This window comes from Artemia sp. Qi Xiang Cuo, chromosome 12 (genome assembly GCF_049724085.1).
Source record: "Artemia sp. Qi Xiang Cuo chromosome 12, ASM4972408v1, whole genome shotgun sequence".
NCBI lineage: Eukaryota > Metazoa > Arthropoda > Branchiopoda > Anostraca > Artemiidae > Artemia > Artemia sp. Qi Xiang Cuo.
The window spans coordinates 20,989,934-21,001,484 of NC_142805.1; positions in this window are offsets into that span (position 1 = coordinate 20,989,934).

Below are 11,551 nucleotides of genomic sequence, written 5' to 3' on the forward strand. Positions count from 1 at the left end.
CACAGTTACATTTTCTTGATTTTTCAAAGTTCATTTTGAATTTATTCCGTTGAAATGCAAGAGTTGGACTATTTCAGTAATGTTCGGTTGTGGTTTACCTTGTCACAGTTACATTTTCTTGATTTTTCAAAGTTCATTTTGAATTTCTTTCGTTGAAATGCAATAGTTGGAATATTTCAGTAGTGTTTGGTTGTGGTTTACCGTGTCACAGTTACATTTTCTTGATTTTTCAAAGTTCATTTCAAATGTATTTCGTTGAAAAGCAAGAGTTGGAATATTTCAGTAGTGTTTGGTTGTAGTTTACCTTGTCACACTTACATTCTCTTGATTTTTCAAAGTTCATTTTGAATTTCCTTCGTTGAAATGCAATAGTTGGAGTATTTCAGTAGTGTTTGGTTGTGGTTTACCGTGTCACAGTTACATTTTATTAATTTTTCAAGGTTCATTTTGAATTTCTTTCGTTGAAACGCAAGAGTTGGAATATTTCAGTAGTGTGTGGGTGTGGTTTACGTTGTCAGAGTTACATTTTCCTGATTTTTCAAAGTTCATTTTGAATTTATTTCATTGAAATGCAAGAGCTGGAATATTTCAGTAGTGTTTGGTTGTGGTTTACCTTGTCACAGTTACATCTTCTTGATTTTTCAAAGTTCATTTTGAATTTCTTTCATTGAAATGCAAGAGTTGGAATATTTCAGCTGTGTTTCGTTGTGGTCTACTGTGTCGAAGTTACATTTTGTTGGTTTTTCAAAATTCATTTTGAATTTCTTTCGTTGAAATGACAGAGTTGGAATATTTAAGTAGTGCGCGGTTGTGGTTTATCATGTCACAGTTACTGTCACTTAATTTTTAACATTTCATTTTTAATTTCCTTAGTTTTACTTCTAGAGTTTGATTATTTAAGTAGTGTTTGGTTATGGTTTAACGTCTAACACTTATATTATCATGATTTTTAAAAGTTAATTTCTAATTTTCTTTTTTGATATGCAAGAGTTGGAATATTTGAGTAGTGTTTGGGTGTGGTTTACCGTGTCACAGTTACATTTTCTTGATTTTTCAAAGTTCATTTAAAATTTATTTCTTTGAAAAGAAAGAGTTGGAATATTTCAGTAGTGATTGTTTGTGGTTTACCTTGTCACAGTTACATTATCATGATTTTTCTAAGTTCATTTGAATTTCCTTCATTTAAATGCAAGAGTTGTAATATTTCAGGAGTGTTTGGTTGTGGTTTACCATGTCACCGTTGTAGTTTCCAGATTTTTAAATTTTCATTTCTAATGTCTTTCGTTGAATTTCAAGATTTGGAATATTTTAGTGGCTTTTGGTTTAGCTTTTAACAGTTACAGTTTCTTAATTTTTAAATTTTAATTTTTAATTTCTTTCGTTTAAATTCAAGAGTTTGAATATTTCAGTAGTGTTTTGTTGTTGTTTACCTTGTCACAGTTACATTTTCTTGATTTTTCAAATTTCATTTTGAATTTTTTTCATTGAAATTTACGAGTTGCAATATTTCAGTAGTTTTTGGTTGTGTATGACCCTGTCACAGTTACATTTTCTTTATTTTTAAATTTTAATTTAGAATTTCAGTCTCTGAAATGAAAGTGTTGGAATATTTCAGTAGTGTTGTATGTGGTTTACCTTGTCACAGTTACATTATATTTATTTTTAAATGTTAATTGTGAATTTCTTTCGTTGCAACGCACGAGTTGTAATATGTCAGTAGTGTTTCGTTGTAGTTTACCTTGTCACAGTTACATTTTCTTGATCTTTCAAAGTTCATTTTGAATTTCTTTCATTGAAATGTAAGAGTTTAAATATTTCAGTAGTGTTTGATTATGGTTTTCGTTGTCACAGTGAAACTTTATTTATTTTTCAAAGTTCAGGTTAATTTCTTTAGTTTAAATGAAATATTTGGAATATTTAATTAGTGTTTGGTGTTGGATTACAGTGTAACTGTTACATCTTATTGATTTTTCAAATTTAATTTTGAATTTATTTCGTTAAAATGAAAGAGTTGGACTATTTAAGTAGTGTTTGGTTGTGGTTTACCTTTTCTCAGTTACATTTTCTTGATTTTTCAAAGTACATTTTGAATTTCTTTCTTTGAAATGCAAGAGTTGTAATATTTCACTAGTGTTTGGTAGTGGCTTACCTTGTCACAGTTACATTTTCTTTATTTTTTCAAAGTTAATTTTTAATTTATTTAGTTGAAATGCACGATTTGTAATATTTCAGTAGTGGTTGTTTGTTGTTTAACGTGTAACAATTACATTTTCTGGATTTTTCAAAGTTCATTTTGAATTTCCTTCTTTGAAGGGCAAGAGTTGGAATATTTTAGTAGCGTTGGGTTGTGGTTTACCGTGTCACAGTTACAATTTCTTGATTTTTTAAAGTTCATTTAGAATTTCTTTCGTTGAAATGCAAGAGTTGGAATTTTTCAGTAGTGTTTGGTTGTGGTTTACCTTGTCACAGTTACATTTTCTGGATTTTTCAAAGTTCATTTTGAATTTCCTTAGCTGAAATGCAAGAGTTGGACTATTACAGTAGTGTTTGGTTGTGGTTTACCGTGTCAAAGTTACATTTTCTTGATTTTTCAAAGTTAATTTAAAATTTCTTTCTTTGAAATGCAAGAGTCGGAATATTTCAGTAGTGTTTGGTTGTTGTTTACCTTGTCACAGTTACATTTTCCTGATTTTTCAAAGTTCATTTTGAATTTCTTTCATTGAAATGCAAGAGATGGAATATTTCAGTAGTGTTTGGTTGTGGTTTACCTTGTCACAGTTACATCTTCTTGATTTTTCAAAGTTCATTTTGAATTTCTTTCATTTAAATGCAAGAGTTGGTATGTTTCAGTAGTGTTTCGTTGTGGTCTACCGATTCGCAGATACATTTTGTTTGTTTTTCAAAGTTCATTTTGAATTTCTTTCGTTGAAATGCCAGAGTTGGAATATTTCAGTAGTGCGCTGTTGTCGTTTACCATGTCACAGTTACTGTACCTTAATTTTTAAAATTTAAATTTTAATTTCTTTATTTGAAATGCTAGAGTAGGACTATTTAAGTAGTGTTTGATTGTGGTTTACCATGTAACAGTTACATTTTATTGATTTTTCAAAGTTAATTTTGAATTTCTGTTGATGAAATGTAATTGTTTGTATATGTCAGGTTTGTTTAGTTGTGGTGGATCGTGACACAGTTACATTTTCTCGATTTTTCAATGTACATATCATATTTCTTTCGTTGAATAGCAAGTGTTTGACTCTAACTGTTTTAGTTGGATGTGTTTTAAAGTGTAACTGATACATCCTCTGGATTTTTAAGATTTCATTTCGAATATCCTTCGCTGATTAGCAATTGGAGTCAACTTACAGTCGTGTTTTATCTTTGTTTATCTTGTCAGAGTTACATTTTCTTGATTTTTCAAAGTTCATTTCGAAGTTCCGTCCTTTAAATACAAGAGTTGGAATATTTAAGAAGTGTTTGGTTGTGGTTTATCGTGTCACGGTTAAATTTTCCAGATTTTTCAAATTTCATTTCGGATTTCATTCATTGAAATGCAAGAGTTGTAATATTTTAGTAGTGTGTTGTTGTGGTTTACCGTGTCACATTTACATCTTCTTGATTTTTCAAAGTTCATTTTGAATTTCTTTCATGTAAATGCAAGAGTTGGAATATTTCAGTAGTGTTTGGTTGTGGTTTACCTTGTCACAGTTACATTTTCTTCATTTTTTAAAGTTCATTTTGAATTTCTTTCTTTGAAATGGAAGAGTTGGAATATTTTAGTAGTTTGCTGTTGTAGATGACCCTGTCACAGTGACAGTCACTTAAATTTTAATATTTCGTTTTTTTTTTCTTTCGTTTAGATGAAAGAGTTGTAATATTTCTTTAGCGCTTTGATGTGGTTGACCTTGTAACAGTTACATTTTATTGATATTTCAAAGTTCATTTTTAATTTCTTTCTTTGAAATGCAAGAGTTGGAATATTTCAGTAGTGTTTTGTTGTTGTTTACCTTGTCACAGTTACATTTTCTTGTTTTTTCAAAGTTCATTTTGAATTTCTTTCTTTGAAATGCAAGAGTTGGAATATTTCAGTAGTGTTTTGTTGTGGTTTACCGTGTCACAGTTACATTCTCTTGATATTTCAAACTTCATATTGTATTTCTTTCTTTGAAATTCAAGAGTTGGATTATTTCAGTTATGTTTCGATATGGTTTACCTTATCACAGTTACATTTTCTTGATTTTTAAAAGTTCATTTTTAATTTACTTCGTTGATATGAAAGAGTTGGAATATTTCAGTAGTGTTTGTATGTGGTTTACCATGTCTCAGTTACATTTTCTTGATTTTTCAAAGTTAAGTGTGAATTTAATTCGTTGAAAAGATAGAGTTGGAATATTTCAGTAGTGTTTGGTTGTGGTTTGCCGTGTCACAGATACATTTTCATGATTTTTCAAAGTTCATTTCGAATTGCATTAGTTGATATGCATGAGTTTGAATATTTCAGTAGTGTCTGCTGATGGTTTACCGTGTCAAAGTTACATTTTCCTAATTTTTCAATTCTTATTTTGATTATATTACATAGAAATGAAAGAGTTAGAATATTTCAGTAGTGTTTGGTTGTGGTTTACCCTGTCACAGTTACATTTTCTTGATTTTTCAAAGTTTATTCTGAATTTTTTCCGTTGAAATGCAAGAGTTGGAATATTTCAGTAGTGTTTGGTTATGGTTTACCTTGTCAGAGTTACATTCTCTTGATTTTTCAAAGTTCATTTTGAATTTCATTCGTTGAAATGCAAGAGTTGGAATATTTCAGTAGTGTTTGGTTGTGTTTAACCTTGTCACCGTTACATTTTCATGATAGTTCAAACTTCATTTAGAAATTCTTTAGTTGAAATGCACGAGTTGGACTATTTCAGTAGTGTATGATTGTGGTTTACCTTGTCAGGGTTGCATTTTCTCAATTTTTCAAAGTTCATTTTGAATTTATTTCGTTGAAATGCATGAGTTGGAATATTTCAGATATGTTTCGGTGGGGTTTACCTTGTCACAGTTACAATTACTTTATTTTTCAAAGTTTATTTTTAATTTCTTTTATTGAAATGAAAGAGTTGGATTATTTCACTAGTGTTTCGTTGTGGTTTACCTTGTCACATTTACACACATGTATGCACATGTACACACATGTGCTTATCATGAGTGCTCATGATAAGTTAACCTAACCTTTTCAGGTGAGTATGGTTAGGTTAGACTAGATTAAGTTAGGTTAGATTAGGTTAGGTTAGGTTAGCCTACGTACGCTTCACTTAGGTTAGCTTAGGTTATGTGAGAGACATGCGAAAAGTTAGGTGTATGATTAGGTTAGGTTAGGTTAGATTAAGTTAGGTTAGGTTAAGTTAGGTTAGGCTAGGTTAGCCTACGTACGCGCGCTGTACGTAGGCTAACCTAGCCTAACCTAACTTAACCTAACTAATCTAACCTAACCTAACCTAATCATACACCTAACTTTTCGCATGTCTCTCACCTAACCTAAGCTAACCTAAGTGAAGCGTACGTAGCGACCTAACCTAACCTAATCTAACCTAACTTAATCTAGTCTAACCTAACCATACTCACCGGAAAAGGTTAGGTTAACTTACCATGAGCACTCATGATAAGGACATTTGTGTACAAATGTAAACATATTTGTAAATTAGACAAAGGTAAACCACAACCAAACACTAGTGAAATATTCCAACTCTTACATTTCAACGAAAGAAATTCAAAATGAACTATGAAAAATTAAGTGAATGTAACTGTGACAAGGTAAACCACAACGAGACACATCTTAAATATTACATCTCGTGCATTGAAACTAAATAAATTCAAAATGAAGTTTGAAACATTAAGAAAATACATTCTTGATAATGTAAACTACAACCAAACACTACTGAAATATTCAAACTCTTGCATTTCAACGAAAGAAATTCAAAATTAAGTTTGAAAAATCAAAAAAATGTAAGTGTGACAAGATTAAACTCAAAAGAACACTACTGTAATAGTACAACACAATAATTTCAACGAAGAAATTCACAAATAATTTTGAAAAATTGTGATAATGTAACTCTGACAAGGTACACCAGAACAAAACAGTACTGAAATATTACAACTCTTGCATTTAAACGAAAAAAATTCAAAATAAACTTTGAAAAATCCAAAAAATGTAACTTTTACAAGGTACACCACTACCAAACACTACTGAAATATTCCAACTCTTGCATTTCAATTAAAAAAATTCAAAATGAACTTTGAAAAATCTTGAAAATGTAACTGTGACAAGGTAAACCACAACCAAACACTACTGAAATATTCCAACTCTTGCTTTTCAACGAAAGAAATTCGAAATGAACTTTGAAAAATCAAGCAAATGTAACTGTGACACGGTAAACCACAACCAAACACTACTGAAATATTCCATCTCTTGCATTTCAACGAAAGAAATTCATAATTATCTTTGAAAAAATAAGAAAATGTAACTGTGACATGGTAAACCACAATCAAACACTACTGAAATATTCCAACTCTTGCATTACAATGAAAGAAATTCAAAATGAACTTTGAAAAATCAAGAAAATGTAACTGTGACAAGGTAAACCACAACGAAACACAACTGAAATAATCCAACTCGTGCTTTTCAACGAAGAAATCCTAAATAAACTTTGAAACATCATGGAAGTTTAAGTGTGATTTTTGAAAACACAAAAGAAAACAACTTTAATATTCAAACACTAGATTTAAAATGAAATAAAAACGAAATGTAAATAGTTTTTTGTATAAAAAGAAAATGAGACAATGTCCAAAGCTACCAAAAACACCATACCAGTAAAATATATTGAATAGAAATGAAATAAATTAAAAATGAAATTTTAAAAATCAGTAAAATGTAACAGTGAAAATGTAAACCACAACCAAGAACTAATTAAATATTCCAACTCTTGCATTTCAAATAAACAAATTCAAAATGAAATTTGAAAAATAAAGTGACTGTAACTGTGACATGGTAAACTACAACACACACTACTGAAATATTCCAACTCTTGCAATTCTACGAAAAAAATTCTAAATTAACTTTGAAATATAATGAGACTTTATATGTGACTCTGTAAACCACAACCAAACACTACTGAAATATTCCAACTCTTGCATTTCAACGAAATAAATGCGAAATGAACTTTGTAAAATAAGGAATAACTAACTTTGACAAGGTAAACCAAACCCAAACACTACGGAAATGGTCCCACTCTTGCATTTCAATTAAAGAAGTCCGAAATGCTTTGAAAAATCAGGACAATGTCACCGTGACACGATAAACCACAACCAAACACTCCTTAAATATTCCAACTCTTGCATTTCACCGAAAGAAATTCTAAATGAACTTTGAAAAATCAAGATAATGTAACTGTGACACGGTAAACCACAACCAAACACTACTGAAATATTCCAACTCTTGCATTTCAACGAGGAAATTCAAAATGAACTTTGAAAAATCAAGAAAATGTAACTGTGACAAGGTAAACCACAATCAAACACTACTGAAATATTCCAACTCTTGCATTTCAACGAAGAAATTCAAAATGAACTTTGAAAAATCAAGAGAATGTAACTGTGACATAGTAAACTACAACAACACACTACTGAAATATTCCAACTATTGCATTTCAACGAAAGAAATTCAAAATGAACTTTGAAAAATAAAGAAAATGTAACTGTGACAAGGTAAACCACTACCAAACACTACTGAAATATTCCAACTCTTACATTTCAACGAAAAAAATTCAGAAGGAACTTTGAAAAATCAAGAATATGTAACTCTGACAAGGTAAACCATAAACAACCAGTTGTGAAACGTTACTGTTCTTTCATTTCAATGAAAAAAATACAAAATAAAAAGCGAAAAATCAGGAAAATGTAAATTTTCTAAGTTGAACAACGGTGGTACCAACGAGGTGAAGTAAGACTATTGCATTTCAATGTGATCCATTCGAAATGTACATGGAAATTATTATAAAATGTAAATGTGAAAAGGTAAAACCACGACAATACACTACTGAAATATTCCAACTCTCGCATTTCGACTAATAAAATTCAAAATGAACATTGAAAAATCAATAAAATGTAACTGTGACAAGTTATACCATAACCATACACTACTGAAATATTCCAGCTCTTGATTTTCAAAGAAAGACGTCCAAATCAAATTAGAATATATAATGGATTGCATCTTCGACTATTTAAACCACAACCAAACACTACGGAAAAATAACAAAAATTGCTTTAATTGTAGAGAATTACTAAATGTTAATTGTAAAATCTATTACATGTTACTGTTTCAATTTACTCCCTAACCGTCCACTGCTGACAGAGTCAACCACTCGATTTTCATTAAAAGACAACCAAATGAACTTTGAAAAATCAATAAAATGTAAGTGTGACACGGTAAACCATGAACAAAAACTACGAAAATAGTCCAACTCTTGCTTTTCAATGACAGAAATTCGAAATGAACTTTGAAAAATCAAGAAAATGTAAATAAGATATTGTATACCATTGCAAAACAATTCTGAAATTTACGTTATCATGATTCTCAACGATTTAAGTACAAAGTGAGAAATGAAAAATCTTGAAAATGTAGGTATGAAAAGGTAATCCAAAACCAAACACAAAAGAACTAAAAATACAATAGATCAGCAAAGAAAGAAATAAAAAATAAACTTTTAAAAATCAAGAAAATGTAACTGTGACAGGGCAAAGCACAACCAAACAGTACTTAAATATTCCAACTCTTGCATTGCAACGAAAGAAATTCAAAATGAACTTTGAAAAATCAAGAAAATGTAACTGTGACAAAGTTAAACCATAACCAAACAAGACTTAAATATTCCAACTCTTACATTAAAACTAAATAATTTCACAAATTAAACATAAAAAAAAAGATTAATTCTAATTGACTTTTAAAACCTAACAAAATAACAAAATCAATAGTAAAACAACTGAATAAAATAGAAATAAATTAAAAACGAAGTATTAAAAATCAAGAAACTGTAACTGTGACATGGTAAAACATAACGAAACACTACTGAAATATTCCAACTCTTGCATTTCAATGAAAGAAATTCAAAATGAGCTTTGAAAAATCAAGAAAATGTAACTGTGACATGGTAAACGATAACCAAACACTACTGAAATATTCAAACTCTTACATTTCAACGGAAAGAAATTCAAAATGAACTTTGAAAAATCAAGAAAATGTAACTGTGACAAGGTAAACCACAACCAAACACTACTGAAATATTCCAACTCTTGCATTTCAACGAAAGAAATTCAAAATGAACTTTAAAAAATCAAGAAAATGTAACTGTGACAAGGTAAACCACAACCAAACACTACTGAAATATTCCAACTCTTGCATTTCAATGAATGAAATTCAAAATGAGCTTTGAAAAATCAAGAAAATGTAACTGTGACAAGGTAGACCACCATAAAACACAACTGAAATATTCCAACTCTTTCTTATCAACGATATAAAATACAATTTAAATTTTAAAAATCATTAGTAAGAAACTGACTCACTTTAAACCAAAAAAAAACACTACTGAAAAATTCCAACTCTTGCATTTAAATTAAAGAAATACAGAATGAACTTTTAAAAATCAAGAAAATGTAACTGTGACATGGGAAACCACATCCAAACACTACTGAAATATTCCATCTCTTGCTTTTCAACGAGAGAAATTCAAAATGAACTTTGTAAAATCAAGAAAATGTATTTTTGACAATGTAAATCACAAGCAAACACTGCAGAAATATTCCTACTCTTGAGTTTCAACGAAAAAAATTCAAAATGAACTTTGAAAAATAAAGAAAATGTAACAGTGACAAGGTAATCCACAACCAAACACTACTGAAATATTCCAACTCTTGCATTTCAACGAAGAAAATTCTAAATGAACTTTGAAAAATCAAGAAAATGTAACTTTGACACGGTAAACCACAACCAAACACTACTGAAATATTCCAACTCTTTCATTTCAACCAAAGAAATTCAAAATGAACTTTGAAAAATTAAGAAATTTTAACTGTTACATGGTAAACCACATCCAAGCACTACTGAAATATTCCAACTCTTGCATTTCAACGAAAGAAATTCAAAATGAACTTCGAAAAATCAAGAAAATGTAACTGTGACAAGGTAAACCACAACCAAACACTACTGAAATATTCCAACTCTTTCATTTCAATGAAATAAATTCAAAATGAAATTTGAAAAATCACGAAAATGTAACTGTGACAAGGTAAACCACAAACAAAGACTACTGAAATATTCCAACTCTTGCATTTCAAGGATAGAAATTCGATATGAAATTTTAAAAATCAAGAAAATGTAACTGTGACAAGGTAAACCACAACCAACCAATCCTCAAAGATTCCAACTCGTTATATACGACGTCTGAGTAACAAACAGATCTTATAATTATAAAGAAACAATAAGTGTGAGACGATAAACAGCTACCAAACCCAACGAACATGTCCCAACTCATGCTTTTCAGCGAAAAAAATTCAAAAAGAACTATTTAAAATAAAGAAATTGTTACTCTGACAAGGTATACCACTACCAAACACTACTGAAATATTCCAACTCTTGCATTTCAACAATAGAAGTTCAAAATGAACTTTGAAAAATCAAGAAAATGTAACTGTGACAAGGTGAACCACAACCGAACGCTACTGACATAGTCTAACTCTTGATTCTCAACTATAGAACTCCAAAAGAAAATCTGAAAAAACATGAAACTACAAAATAGATAATTCGTAGCATGAACAGAAGCTACTGAAATATTCCAACTCTTGTATTTCAACGAAAGAAATTCAAAATAAATTTTGAAAAATCAAGAACATATAACTTTGATTCGTTAAACAATAGGCGGACGCTAATGAAATATACAAACTCTTGCATTTCAACAAAAGAAATTAAAGATTAACATTTAAAAATAAAGAAAATGTAACCTTCACAAGTTAAAAAATAGCCGAATACTACTGAACTAATCCAATTCTTGCTTTTCAACGAAAGAAATTCAAAATGAACTTTGAAAAAATCAAGAAAATGAAACTGTGACAAGAGTAAACCACAACCAAACACTACTGAAATATTCCAACTCTTGCATTTCAACGAAAGAAATTCAAAATGAACTTTGAAAAATTAAGAAAATGTAACTGTGACAAGGTAAACCACAACTAAACACTACTGAAATATTCCAACTCTTGCATTTCAATGAAAGAAATTCGAAATGAACTTTGAAAAATCAGGAAAATGTAACTGTGACACGGTAAACCACAACCAAACACTACTGAAATATTCCAACTCTTGCATTTCAACGAAGTAAATTCAAAATGAACTTTGGAAAAATCAAGAAAATGTAACTGTGACAAGGTAAACCACAACCAAACACTACTGAAATATTCCAACTCTTGCATTTCAACGAAAGAAATTCAAAATGAACTTTGAAAAATCAAGAAAATGTAA